The sequence below is a fragment of the Taudactylus pleione genome, unplaced genomic scaffold, assembly GCF_031769625.1.
Source record: "Taudactylus pleione unplaced genomic scaffold, aTauple2 ptg001127l, whole genome shotgun sequence".
Taxonomy (NCBI): domain Eukaryota; kingdom Metazoa; phylum Chordata; class Amphibia; order Anura; family Myobatrachidae; genus Taudactylus; species Taudactylus pleione.
This window is the reverse complement of record NW_028285528.1, coordinates 238,689-254,305: the sequence shown is the minus strand read 5'-3', so window position 1 is coordinate 254,305 and position 15,617 is coordinate 238,689. Positions and strand designations below refer to the sequence as shown.

The 15,617-nt window shown below is 44.4% G+C and overlaps 1 protein-coding gene across 3 annotated transcripts in view; it reads right to left on the bottom strand.

Annotated features, from left to right (window-relative positions):
- Positions 1-15,617, bottom strand: part of LOC148453573 (uncharacterized) — a 286,887-nt gene that overhangs the window by 127,715 nt on the left and 143,555 nt on the right. The gene's annotated exons all lie outside the window — the stretch shown is intronic.

Here is a 15,617-nt window from a genome sequence, read left to right as displayed (position 1 = left end):
ACTGCCGCGTAATCACGTGGTCCACTGTCACGGCTGCCGACACTTGAGACTCCTGGAAGGAGTCAGGCCTACTGGGCACTATAAACTAAGGTGGTTTTAGGAATGACCTTTTCATAAAATCTCAGTAGCACGGAATAAAAGTAAATAGAATTTATTCACAGGCAAAAATATATAGCAACGTTTCACATAAAGTCTCAACAACACAGGGGTTCAAATATGCAGTAATTAATATAGGAGCAAACCTGTATATGTAAATAAAGTCTTTGATGCACAAGAACTAATGTGGTAGGGAAACCCCGAGTCCAATATGAGGCTAAGACCTCAGGATGGCATAGAGGACCTTAACTAGGGTTGAGCCGTGTAGCGTGATAAAAATCCAGAGCAGGGTTGAGCCCTGCAGTGTAGTGAAGATCTGGAACAGGGTTGAGCCCTGAGATGTAGTGAAGATCTGGAACAGGGTTGAGCCCTGCAATGTAGTGAAGGTCGGAGCAGGGTTGAGCCCTGTGATGTAGTGAAGATCCGGGACAGGGTTGAGCCCTGCAATGTAGTGAAGGTCGGAGCAGGGTTGAGCCCTGTGATATAGTGAAGATCCGGGACAGGGTTGAGCCCTGCAATGCACTGAGGGACCGGAGCAGGGTTGAGCCCCGCAATGTATTGAGGGTCCGGAGCAGGGTTGAGCCCCGCGATGCACTAAGGGTCCGGCGACGATAACGGTGCAGTTGACAACTGTAGCAAAGTTAACTACAATGTCCACGGAATTAGAAGACAACAGGCAGAGTAAATAATGCAGCAAGGAATGGAACCACAGCAATAGAGCAGAATAACAATACTTAGGCAATGGCGATGCTGAGCTCTGTAGTGCGGCTGGTAAACTATCAGAAGTTTAACCGGAACACGGGCAGAGATAGCAAAGTGCACAGCAAACCACAGGCACAGCGGGGATCTGGCAGGAGTCCAAGAAAGACCTGAAAGTAACGTTGCACAGACACTGAGACACAGTAACAGGCTTTATACTAGAGGTCTGTGATCCATAGGAAGTTCAGAACATGTGACCTAAATGGAATCAGGTTTGAAATAATGAGCAGTCTACGAGATATTGCAATTGATTTTGATGCTTACGTGAATCCAGAATCTTATCGATCTCAAACTCCACACCTTCAGAAGTTGTTATGGGAGGTACTTTAGGCAAGCTGTCATGAAATCGATTAAGAATCAATGGTCTAAGCAAGGAGACATGAATGGAGTTAGGTACATGCATGGTTGGAGGTAACTGTAACTTACATGCTACTGGATTGATAATTTTTACAATATGAAAAGGCCAAATAGCAGGGAGCAAACTTCATAGTAGGTACTTTAAGTCGAAGATTTCTAGTGGACAACCAGACATGATCCCCAACAGAATGTTTAGGAACAACCGAACGTTTTCTAGCAGCAAAAATGTTATAATTATGAGAGGCTTTCCTAAGACACTTATGTACCTGTCTCCACATTCCAGAAAAATGTTGGAGAGTAGCTTTAGCTGCTGGAACGTCCACTATAGGAATTGATTGAAGCTCAGGGTTGCCGACCAAAGTTGGTGAAAAATGGACTTACACCTATAGCATATGAATAATGAAAGTTATGGGCAAACTCAGCCCAAGGCAAAAAATCCATCTAATCATCTTGAGAAGAGGAAATATACATTCTCAAGAAAGTATCCAAATCCTGGTTTACTCTTTCGGTTTGTCCATTTGACTGAGGATGATATGCAGAAGAAAACTAATTTATTTAGCAATGTTGAACATAAGGCCCTCCAAAAACGAGCAACAAACTGGACACACCGATCAGACACTATCTCAGAAGGAAATCCATGAAGACGGAATATCTCTTTAATAAATATTTGTGCTAATTTGGGGGCTGATGGAATTCGAGCAAAGGACAAAAATGGGCCATCTTGGTAAAACAATCCACCACTACCCAAATAACCATACACCCCCTAGACTCAGGAAGATCTGTGATAAAATCCATGGAAAGATGGGTCCATGGTTGGGTAGGAATGGGTAGTGGATGGAGAGGACCTACAGGAGACTGACGGGAGGATTTATGTTGTACACACTTAGAACAAGAACGTATAAACTCTTGGACATCTTTTTTCATGGAGGACCACCAATAAGAACGTTGCAAAAATGAGTACATTTTATGAACCTCTGGATGTCCAGAGAAACGAGAATTTTGAGCCCAAGAAAGAAGTTTAGCTCGTAACTCAGGTACCACAAATATCTTCCCAGGAGGAGGATCAGGAGAGATGGAGGTTGAAGAAAAGGCCAGAGGCTTTATTATAGGGTACCTTTTGATCCTCATTTTGTTCTTTCTCTTCCAACATTGACCGAGAAAGTGCATCTTCCTTTTTATTCAATGAACCTGGACGATACCTGAGGGCAAAATCAAAACGAGAAAAGAAGAGTGCCCAACGAGCCTGTCGTGGGTTCAAACAATGGGCAGTCTTCAAATACAACAAATTCTTATGATCTGTAAAAATAGTAATGGGAAGCTTTGCGCCTTCTAATAAATATCTCCATTCCTCCAATGCTAACTTAATAGCTAACAATTCTTGGTCCCCAATGGAGTAATTACTCTCAGCGCTGGAAAACGTTCATGAAAAGAATCCACAAGATACTGTTCTCCCATCTGCAGCCACTTGTGACAAAATAGCCCCAACTCCTTAAGTGGAGGCATGCACTTCCAGCATAAATGGTTTCTCAACATCAGGTTGAACTAGACAAGGGACCACAGAAAATGCATCTTTAAGAGTCTGGAAGGCATCCAATGCCTCTGGGGACCACACTTTGGGATTAGCCCCTTTTGTTGTCATAGCAGTAATTGGAGCCACAATAGTTGAAAACGCTTTGATAAACTTTCTGTAATAATTGGCGAAGCCTAAAAATCTCTGAATAGACCTTAATGAAGTGGGCAAAACCAAATCTTAAATAGCCTTCAACTTCTCGGGGTCCATCTGAAGTTCGGAACCAGAGATAATATACCCCAAAAAGGGTATAACCGGAACTTCAAAAACGCACTTGGAGATCTTACCATAAAACTTATTAGCTTGAAGACGACTTAATACCTCTTTGACATGGGAAAGATGATCAGAAAGATTCCTGGAAAAAAATCAAAATATCAAGATAAACCATAACAAACTGATAAAGTATATCTTGGAAAATGTAATTAATAAACTCCTGGAACACCGCGGGAGCATTACATAAGTCAGAAGGCATGACGAGGGTCTCATAATGACCATCTCGCGTATTAAACGCAGTTTTCCACTCATCTCCTTCTATAACTCTGATCAAGTTGTAAGCTCCTCTTAAATCAAGTTTAGTAAACAGTCAAGACCCCTTAACTCCTTCAAACAACTCTGTAATGAGAGGCAAAGGATATTTGTTTTTTACCGTGATCTCATTTAGACCTCTAAAGTCGATACATGGACGAAGACCACCATCTTTTTTCTTTACAAAAAAGAAGCCCGCTCCAGCGGGAGATGAAGAAGGACTGATAAACCCCTTTCATAGGTTATCTTGCACATATTCTGACATGGCTTGAGTCTCAGGAACAGAGGACCTGATTCAGACCCGGTCACAAGCGCAGAGCGCTCGCAACCGGGTCGATGGTCGCCCACTGCGCATGCACACGATGGAGCTGGCTCCGTCGTGCGCATGCGTGAGACCCGGCTAGTGACAGGCACTCCGTTGCTCTGGGTCTCGCACCAAAGGGGCCGAGCTGTTGATGTTGAGCGACCAAACGGGCCGGAGGGGTGGCTGCCCAAACGGAGGTGTTCACATGAGAACACCTGCCATTTGGGGGCGGCCCCACTGACATCACAAGTGATGTCAGTGGAGAGCTTCCAGCTCTGTTAGAGCCGAAAGCTCTCTGGGGCTTGCAATGGATAAGACCCTACCACAAGGGTCTTGTCGCAAGCCCGATGGTCTTGACCATCGCGACCATCATCCTGGCCGCTCATACTAGCTGTGGATGGACACCTACAGCTATGCGAGCGGCCAGGAGGCCGCTCAAAAAAAAAAAGACGGGTCTGATTCAGAGCAAGCGCTCTGTCAGAGCGAGCAGCTCTGAATCAGGCCCAGAGCGAGGGTACACTCGACCTTTGGGTGGCATTTTACTAGGAATAAGTTCAATAGGACAATCCCAGGGATGATGTGGTGGAAGTTCGTCTGCCGCCTGCTTAGAAAAGACATCAGCAAATTCATGATAAGGCTGTGGGAGAGAAGGTGGAACATCTACTTTCACTTCAGCCAATCATACCACATGAATCAAACAATTTAATTTGCATTTAGGGCTCCAAGAAAGAATTTGAGAACAAGTCCAATCAATAGGAGGGTTATGAAGAGTTAACCATGGTAAACCAAGAACTATATCATACATAGAAATATGTAATACCAAAAACTAAACTTTCTTCATGCAAAGCTCCAACCCTCAAATTCACAGACTTTATTTGATACGTAACATATCCATTAGAAATTCTAGTTCCATTTACTGCTGAAAGGGAAGGAGAAAGGGTTAATTTGACAATAGGAATTTGCAATTCTTGAACCAAAGACAATGAAATAAAATTGCCAGCTGCTCCAGAATCTAGCAATGCAGAAAACTCTTGACACGGAGAACCAAAATCTGGAATACCCACAGAGATTAAACAATCCTTTTTGGGGAAAACTTTTGAAAGCACCCCTAGTTTGACTTCCCCTCCATCAACTAGGGATGACCGTTTCCCAGCCTTATTGGACATTTAGCCAAAAAATGTTCTGAGGATGCACAATACAAGCACAAATTAGAACACCTCCTACGTTGCTTCTCCACTTCAGACAACTTAGCTTTATTATTTTGCATAGGCTCATCAGATGTATCATGAAAGGAGCGAGTTTGGGTAAGAGAATTCTTAGAACCCTCAGAGCGACTCCTCTGAACCCCTTGTTCTCGCATACGCAAATCAATTTTAATAGTCAATGAAATTAACTAATCCAAATTCTCAGGAAGATCCCAAGTCACTAACTCATCTTTAAGTCTCTCAGAGAGACCATTCTTATATGCTGCTCTTAATGCCTCATTGTTCCACTTAAATTCTGCCGCTATAGTTTGAAAGCAAACCACATACTGACCAACTGGAGATGTTCCCTGTTTTACTCGTAAAATGTCACAGATGCGGCCACTGATCTTCCAGGTACATCAAATATCCTTTTAAAAGTAGAAACAAAAGCTTGGTAATTAGACATTAAAGCATCATTTCTCTCCCATAAAGGAGAGGCCCACTCGAGAGCAGCACCAGACAATAATGACATAATATAAGCCACTTTAACACGAGAGGTGGTAAAACTTTGGGGTAATAATTCAAAATGAATCTCACATTGGTTGAGAAATCCTCTACATGTTTTTGGATTACCATCATAAGAGGTAGGAGTCGGTAAGCGTAGGTGAGGAGCAGAAACCCCTAATGTACTTGTAACAGGAATCTTAAGTTTGTCAAGACGTGTGGAAAGATCCTGTAAACATTGCAAAACTTGAACTTGAGTATTTTCCTGTACTTCCAGACGGGCGGTCAAACCCTGATGCACCTGTACCCCAGTAGCCTGTTCCAGATCCGGATTCATTTTTAGGTCTGTGCAAACTGTCACGGCTGCCAACACTTGAGACTCCTGGAAGGAGTCAGGCTTACTGGGCACTATAAACTGGGGTGGTCTTAGGAATGACCTTTTCATGAAATCTCAGTAACACGGAATAAAAGTAAATAGAATTTATTCATAGGCAAAAATATATAGCAACGTTTCACATAAAGTCTCAACAACACAGGAGTTCAAATATGCAGTAATTAATATAGGAGTAAACCCCTATATGTAAATAAAGTCTTTGATGCACAAGAACTAATGTGGTAGGGAAACCCACAGTCCAATATGAGGCTAAGACCTCAGGATGGCATAGAGGACCTTTACTAGTGTTGAGCCGTGTAGCGCGATAAAAATCCAGAGCAGGGTTGAGCCCTGCAGTGTAGTGAAGATCTGCAACAGGGTTGAGCCCTGAGACGTAGTGAAGATTCGGAACAGAGCTGAGCCCTGCAATGTAGTGAAGGTCGGAGCAGGGTTGAGGCCTGTGATGCAGTGAAGATCTGGGACAGGGTTGAGCCCTGCAATGTAGTGAAGGTCGGAACAGGGTTGAGCCCTGTGATATTAGTGAAGATCCGGGACAGGGTTGAGCCCTGCGATGCACTGAGGAGCAGGTTTGAACCCTGCAGCGTGACGGGGATCCAGAGCGGGGTTGAGCCCCACGATGTACTAAGGGTCCGGCGACGATAACTAACGTGCAGTTGACAACTGTAGTAAAGTTAACTACAATGTCCACGGAAGTAGAAGACAACAGGCAGAGTAAATAATGCAGCAAGGAATGGAACCACAGCAATAGAGCAGAATAACAATACTTAGGCAATGGCGATGCTGAGCTCTGTAGTGCGGCTGGTAAACTATCAGAAGTTTAACCGGAACACGGGCAGAGATAGCAAAGTCCACAGTAAACCACAGGCACAGCGGGGATCTGGCAGGAGTCCAAGAAAGACCTGAAAGTAACGTTGCACAGACACTGAGACACAGTAACAGGCTTCATACTAGAGGTCTGTGATCCATAGGAAGTTCAGAACATGTGACCCAAATGGAATCTGTTTTGAAATAATGAGCAATCTAGGAATCCCACAACCTGACAACACCTTGGAAACAGATGATCACTTTAACTCTATCCCCTGTATGTGGGGAACACCAGCAACCAGGATAGTTCCTCCAACGACCACAATGGAATTTTGGCAAATGTAGTTTATCTTTATGTACTGAAATAGTTGCAGTCCTGACACACTGTAGTTCCCGACTGTCATGGGACAGTATGTTAGACGGTTAGAAAATACCAGAGCCGCTTGTATGCGTCGTGGTGAATCCACTTGGTGCAGGCTTCCTTAATGGGTCTCCGCAATCTATAGCAATGTGGTATGATGTCACAATATTAAAGGGCTAGTGAGCTAGGTGTGCACAGTCTACCTTATGCGTTTCTTTACACCTGGTAATTTTGTGAGAGGAAACACTACTGAGGTTACTTATTGTCCCTACAGAGGGATACACCTGTGTGTATCACATACAATGATTAATAAGTTTGAACAATGTTGTTCACAGATGTATCGGGGGTACACACACGCCAACATGTTCGCGATATATCGCCCAGTGTGTACACAGCTTTATTAGGGTGGAGGAAAGCCGACTGGTGCTCCTACATACCCTTGGGTGAAAGGGAGACAGAGACCGGGAGTCCCACTAACTATACCGGGTCTCTACAACTGGTCCCTTTACACCGCATACCCTCCGAATAGACAGAGACCGGGAGTCCCACTAACTATACCGGGTCTCTACAACTGGTGCCTTTACACCACATACCCTCAGAATAGACTGAGACCGGGAGTCCCAGTAACTATACCGGGTCTCTACAACTGGTGCCTTTACATTACATACCCTCCGAATAGACAGAGACCGGGAGTCCCATTAACTATACCGGGTCTCTACAACTGGTGCCTTTACACCACATGCCCTCCGAATAGACAGAGACCGGGAGTCCCACTAATTATACCGGGTCTCCACAACTGGTGCCTTTACACCACATACCCTCTGAATAGACAGAGACCGGGAGTCCCACTAACTATACCTTGTCTCCACAACTGGTGCCTTTACACCACATACCCTCCGAATAGACAGAGACCGGGAGTCCCACTAACTATACCAGGTCTCCACAACTGGTGCCTTTACACCACATGCCCTCCGAATAGACAGAGACCGGGAGTCCCACTAACTATACCAGGTCTCTACAACTGGTGCCTTTACACCACATACCCTCCGAATAGACAGAGACCGGGAGTCCAACTAATTATACCGGGTCTCTACAACTGGTGCCTTTACAGAACATACCCTCTGAATAGACAGAGACCAGGAGTCCCAGTAACTATACCGGGTCTCTACAACTAGTGCCTTTACAGAACATACCCTCCGAATAGACAGAGACCAGGAGTCCCAGTAACTATACCGGGTCTCTACAACTGGTGCCTTTACACCACATACCCTCTGAATAGACAGAGACCAGGAGTCCCAGTAACTATACCGGGTCTCTACAACTGGTGCCTTTACAGAACATACCCTCCGAATAGACAGAGACCGGGAGTCCCATTAACTATACTGGGTCTCTACAACTGGTGCCTTTACACCACATACCCTCTGAATAGACAGAGACCGGGAGTCCCACTAATTATACCGGGTCTCCACAACTGGTGCCTTTACACCACATGCCCTCCGAATAGACAGAGACCGGGAGTCCCACTAACTATACCGGGTCTCCACAACTGGTGCCTTTACACCACATACCCCCAGAATAGACAGAGATGGAGATTAGGAGGCACACGGAGTGCTTATCCCAAGCGGCTCCCTTTGCACAAAAGACGGAGGTAAAAACGACTAACTGCATCTTTTATTTATATTAAATAACAGCTGCTACAGATCTGTTTGCTCAGCATTTTAAACCTTTTTACAACTTGGCATTACACACCAGCAGTGAGCATAAAAAATAGTTTTTTCTCCAATTGCAAAAACTGGAACATTCTCAGCAGCAATTTTGTTCTTACGGCAACAGCTACATTTATATGGAGCATTCAATTGTTCATTTCTCTTATATAAATGGAGACATTACACTGCTATAAAATCTGGTGTCTCCTATTTCACATCGTGGGACTAATTATCTCATCTGACATTGGCTATTGGAGCTGGAATTAAGCTCTGTGTATATATTTATACTGAGGGATTCCTCTTTGGTGTTACAAATCCCCCCATATGAATACCGTTGTGGTTATCTCATATTCATTTTATCTATTTGTACATTAAATTTTTTCCTGATGTATTATATATTGAATATGTGTAGAATTGTATAAAGATTGTGTTCTTTTTTTTTTAATAATAGTTTTTATTGAAAGTTTTTAATACAAAGAAATGGGGATACAGAAATAAAAAGAAGGGAAGAGTGGGAAGCCAGACATATTGTATATCACAAAATAAATCAATCTTGGTCAGTTTACATATTAATACATAAACATTTTAAGAGAAGAAAAATGTTTTATAATACACTTCACAACAAGTATAAACGAGATACTAAATAGTCAGTGAATGGGACTACCCCGAATCTGAGTGAGGTGAACAGAGAACACCGAGATCAACCAGAGCACTATAAACGGTGGAATGGTCTTGTTTTTCCCTATATTCTCCCCATTTAAACCATTTCATACGGATGGAGTTGGCGGAGGAGGAATATTTGGTATCTGTTGTTTCAAAAACAAAATGCTTATGGATCTTGTTTTCTATGATTGTGATGTTGGGGAGAGAGGCTGTCTTCCACCTCTGAGCAATTGTAGCTTTCGTAGCAATTAACAAATGACCCATAATAAATCTCTCGCCACGTGATAATTCCCCAGGATAAAAGTGGAATAAAGCAATTAGAGACTCCACCTGAATGGCTACGCCAACTAATTTACTTATAAAAAATACTTCATTCCACAGGGGGCGAAGTAGAGGACAGGACCAAAAGACATGAAAGATGTCTTCCACCAAACCACAATCTCTCCAACAATATTGAGACACAGAGGGTCAGATCTTATGCTGCCTTTCAGGTGTAAAATATACTATCTGAAGTAATTTGTAATACATTTCTGAATGATTGATACATTTGGATATGGTAAAACTGGAACGAAAAATAATATTCCAGTCCTCATCAGAAAGGCTCACAGCCAGATCCCTCTCCCATATAAGTTGACATGGACGTTTCCCTTTTTTATTTGACATTATCTGATACTGATACCACCAAGATATACCACCTTTGTGATTAGAGGATCGTAGCTGAATAAGCAGCAGTGATGGGAAGATGGGCTTTTTAAGTGGAGAAGGGAGGTAACTGTGCAACCAATGTCTCAGCTGTAAGTATTTATGAAAGTCCTGCCTCGTTAAACCAAATTGAGTTTGAAGAGACACAAAAGAAGCAAAATTTTCCTCTGTGAATACATCCCCCCATGAAGAGAGGCCATTCTCCACCCATGAACCTAAGTGCATATCAGGGATCAAATTGGCTATTGATCGGAGAGATAGATTAGGAGAGGGCAGGGAGATTTCTTCTTCTAAGGAAACACAGGCATGCCAACACACTATTGTAGTCTGGACTGCTTTACAGAATCCCGGTCTGAAGGAGATTTCAGAAGAGAGGAGCCAGAATAGATCAGGAAGGGGAAAGGGATGCATAAGTTCCCTTTCAATAATTACCCAGGGTTTGGGAGAGTCTATTATGAACCAGTCCCTTGCCTGGCTAAGTACACACGCTGAATGGTATCTCTCCAAGTCTGGAAAGGCCACTCCTGTCACCTTAGAGAGGGAAAGAGTATTTCTCGCTATTCTGGGTCGATTCCCTTTCCAAATATATTTAGTGAGTATTTGGTAAAAGTTGTTACATATGGATTTAGACAGGGGTCTAGTAATGGTCCGAAATAAATACATTAGTTTCAGGAGCAGCACCATTTTTTACCCGCAATCCTTCCTAGCATCTATTCCTTTGTTAAAGTTTCATAAGCTATCAAGAGGGGTCCAAAATTACATTCAATAAGATCATGGTCTCTAGCTAGATGCACCCCCAGGTATTTGAGGGACCTAGATTTCCATGTATATTTATAATTCTCCTGTAGCTTCCCCAAAAGTACATTTGGGATGTTAAGAGGGAGGGCTTCTGTCTTAGCTGTGTTAAGTTTGTAAAAAAAACACTGCTGCATATTGATCTAAGATGGCATGTAATGCTGGGAGAGACTTCTGGGTGGAGTACACATAATAAGATATCATCTGCAAATAAGTTTATCTTATGGGAGGAGCCTCCAAGCAAGGGACCATGTATAGTTTTGAGGGTTCTGATCGTCTCAGCCAGAGGCTCAATGGCAAGCGCAAAGATGAGTGGTGAGAGGGCACCCCTGGCGTGTGCCGTTGGGTATGTCAAATTTGTCAGATAGACAACAGTTTACAAATACCTTTGCGGAAGGACACGTATATAGGGCCGAAATGGAATCTAAAATTCCTCCCTGGAAACTGAAACTGTGCAAAACCTTCATCAAATAACCCCAGTGCAGGCAGTCAAATGCCTTTTCGGCATCAAGCGATAGAAAAAACAAAGGCTCCTTACGGTAATCATAATATTCTATGATATTGATGACTCTATGTGTATTGTCTGGGGGCTGCCTATTCATCACAAATCCAACCTGATCTGGTTTAATTGGAGCTGGCAATAATTGAGATAAGCAACTAACAATCAACGTGACATACAATTTGACATCTGTGTTCAGCAAAGCAATAGGTCGGTAATTGGCTACAGTGTTGGGGTCTTTGCTGGGTTTCGGTATGGCAATTATTCATGCCTCCAGCATTTCTTTAGGGAATTGCTTCGATTCCGTTGCTTCACTGAACACCAACAACAAAACCAGAGCCAGTTCTGTTGTAAAGTTTTGTAAAAATTGGCAGGATAACCGTCCAGACCCGGAGCCTTATCTGATTGCATTTTACCAATGGCTACATCTATTTCCTCCAGTGTGCATAGGGTGCTATGGGACAGACAGGCCTGAAAAGACAATTTTGGGAGAGAAAGCCCACTCAAGAACTGCTCAATAAGGGCTGCCATTTGTTGGACAGTATTGGGTCATCTTTGAGGTTATAAAGTTGCGCATAACAGGTACCAAAAGCGTTAGCTATCTCGACCTTAGCCCCATGATAATTATAGATTCTCTGTATCTGACCCCTAGCCCTTTGTCCGCGCAATTTGCAAGCCAACAGCCGTTTTATTTAAACGGGCAATATTACGCTGTACCTCTCTAAGTGAGAAGACTTTCACCTTTTCTCGGGCATTAAGAAGTTGTTTATATAGCATTTTATTAGAGGGATCTGCTTTATGAGCTTCCTCTAATTGCGCTGCTTCAACTTCTGCTTTCTCATACTGCTGTTTATATTCTCTCTTAAGCCGAGCCGCGACTTGAATTGCTGAACCTCTGATAACTGCCTTCAATGAGCACCAAAAGATAAAAATAGAAGTCTCTTCCAGCTATTTGGTTCTAAGGAAAAGAGAAAGAGCCTCCTGAACTGCTTTACGAGCCTCCGGCTGAGTCAACAGGTGGTTACCTAGTTTCCACAGGCCCGTACTCTCCTCTTCCCTATGTCCCATTTCAAAAAAAGGGGGGAGTTGTCTGACCATGTCATGGGCAGGATATTGATACTACTAATAAAGAACAAGGTCCAACTATCACATAGGGCCAAGTCTATCTGGGAATATGACCTATGGACATTCGAATAAAAGGAATAATCTCTTACTATAGGGTGTTTAGCTCTCCAGGCATCAAACAACCGGTGTTTTACTAAAAGCTACTGAAAACCCTTAGAAAATTCCTATGGTCTATTTGAACGGGAAGTTGTTGAATGTGATCTATCCATGATTGGATCAAGGACCATGTTAAAGTCTCCGAGGAGTAATAGTGCTCCTTTAGAGTATCTTTGTAAAGTCAAATAAAATTTTCTACAGAAGGCAAGTTGCCCTGTATTGGGAACATAACATGAAACAATAGTAACTTCAACATTATCTAGCAGTCCCACAAGAATTAAATACCTTCCCTGTGGGGCAATCGGTATGATTTACCGCCAGACCCATGCCCGGCAGTTGGAATCCTGACAGTGGCATCCCGGCAGAGGAGGAAATCCCGATCGTCCAAGGTAAGAATTAACTAACCTATTTGTAACCCCCTAACCCTAACTCTCCCGATGGGGTGTCTAACCCTTACCTTCGACCATTGCCTAACCCTAACCCCCCTTCCCCGCTGCTTAAACCTAAGTCCCCCGGGTGGTGCCTAACCTCCCCCTAGCCTAACCCTCCCGGGGGGGTGCCTAACCCTAATTCTTCCCCGGGAACCCTAAACCTATCCCTTCCCCCCCCATGGCTGTCCACGCTTGGCACCCAGCATCCCTTCGATCGGGATGCTGGGCGTTGGGCTCTCGACGTAGGTCTAATGACAGGTGTCGGGATTTCAACGCCTGTCATTAGACCAGGGCTCGACAAAACCCGGGGACCAGGTCGCCATGGCGACCAGATTTGGTTGCCTGGCGACCAGGTTTTCAGCAACCCTCGGGCCCTGTAGTGCAGACCGCGAGCACAGTCCACATTACAGAGTAACAAACATACAGCCGCCAGCGGTGGCTGTATGTTTGTTATAGAAGCCGATGAGAGTCTATCAGACTCTCATTGGCTGCTGCGTCGTCCATGGAGTGAGCCGGCTGTAACTCACACATGAGCTCCGCCTTCCGCCTCACCCCGCTGCAGGGTGGAAGAGATGTCATGACGTCTCTCCCATAGTGCAGAGCGGCCAGGAGGAGCGGACAGTGGCAGTCGACGGCAGGAGAGGGGATCAGGTAAGTAGTGTTTTTTTTAAGGGGCACTGCATAGGGGGGATGGCTACTCTGGGGGCACTGCATAGGTGGGGGTGGCCGCTACTAGGGGAAATGCATAGTGGGGAATACTACTGGGGTCACTGCATAGGGGGGACTACTACTGGGGCAATGCATAGGGGGGCACTGATTAAAGGGGCAATACATAAGGGGACCACTACTGGGGGCACTGTATATGGGGACCACTACTGGGGCACTGCATAGGGGGTGACTGCTACTGGAGGCACTGTATATGGGGACCACTACTGGGGCACTGCATAGGGGGAGACTGCTATTGGGGGCACTGTATAAGGGGGGTGTTACTAGGGCACTGCATAGGGAGGACTACTACCGGGGGCACTGTATAAGGGGGGTGTTACTAGGGCAATGCATAGGGAGGACTACTACTGGGGGCACTGCATAGGGAGGACTACTACTGGGGGCACTGCATAGGGAGGACTACTACTGGGGGCACTGTATAAGGGGGGGTGTTACTAGGGCACGCATAGGGAGGACTACTGGGGGCACTGTATAAGGGGGGGTGTTACTAGGGCACTGCATAGGGAGGGCTACTACTGGGGGCACTGCATAGGGAGGACTACTACTGGGGGTACTGCAGAGGGGGGACTACTACTGGGGGCACTGCAGAGAGGGGGACTACTACTGGGGGCACTGCAGAGGGAGGATTACTACTGGGGACACCCCGTTAGTGGTGTGGCCATGGGGGTTGGTTAGGGGAATAGGTGCTCAGTAATGCTGCCCCAGGGAAAGGGGGGTCTGGCTCCTACACTTTCATCCTGGCTCCTAAATTTTAGAAAAATTTGTCAAGCCCTGCATTAGACACTTGCTTGGATATGACAGTCGGGAAGCCGGCTGTCAGGATTAGGTCCGCCGGCTTCCCGACTGCATACCCCTGTGGGTCTGCATATTTTGAGGTCAGTGTAAATGTGCAGTGTTGGGAAATAAGGAGGGCTACTCCTGCTTTCTTTTGAGACCCATTAGCTGTGTAGCGAGTAGAGGGAATCCAGCATTGTTAAATCTCGGAGGGCCAGACTGCTAATAACGGGTCTCCTGAATCGCAACAATGTGGGCTTAAAGCTTATGAAAGTACCGCAGTGCTAGATTTCTTTTTTGGGGAGAGTTCAATCCTTTCGCATTGATTGATAGTAACTTAACCATATCTATACAAACAGGGTGTAAAACACTGTGCACTGACCAACATCATATAAACAATCCTGGGATTGCAAATCTGGCTGGGGAAGAGACAAACACATAAAGGGGTAACATAGATAAAAAAGAAAAAAAACAGCAGACATTAGAAGGGGTGTAAGAAAACATAAACGACCCCACTTGGAGCCAACAAGAGTCGTGTAAAAACTACGACTCATAGAAGTTTGTGATTGGGGGGGTAGTAGCCTATCCCAGTCACCCATAAACTAAGCAATTAATTAAAATTATAAGTAAACCAAGCATATAACCATATCTCTACTTACAAACAAGGTCACCCAGATAATGCAATTTTGTGAAAAAGATAGCACGTAGTTTCAGCCCCCCCCCCAAAATTTATGGGGAAGAGACGGGAAACATTACCCTTAAACGAACAATACCTGAGTATAACCCCCTAGGAGAATATGGCCATACAATACATACATAGATTTGAATAAGTAACTGGCCTAACTGTATATGAAACATATGCTAGAAATCGAGTAAAATAATACGGTGAAGATGTATTGTTGCTACTCTGAATAACATTCAGACATTCAAAATACTCACAGAACATTCTCAGAAAATATATAGCAGCATACAGCAGAAAGGAAATTATGACGTGTACTCATGCTTGAAATCCCACCATAGATCAGTCTTTCTGCAGGTTTTGATTGAATGAAGAATCAAAAGAATTTCCAGCAATGTTCCATCTAGAGAGGGTTTTCCACCCTTCATCCCGGTTGGTAATTCTGACTGTGGAACCATCTCGTGACACTAGGAGTTTGGTAGGAAAACCTCACCATCCTGAGGGCACTAGTAATTGGATAGAAGGAGCGTCTCTTGGCTAATGTTGCTTGAGAGAGATCACCA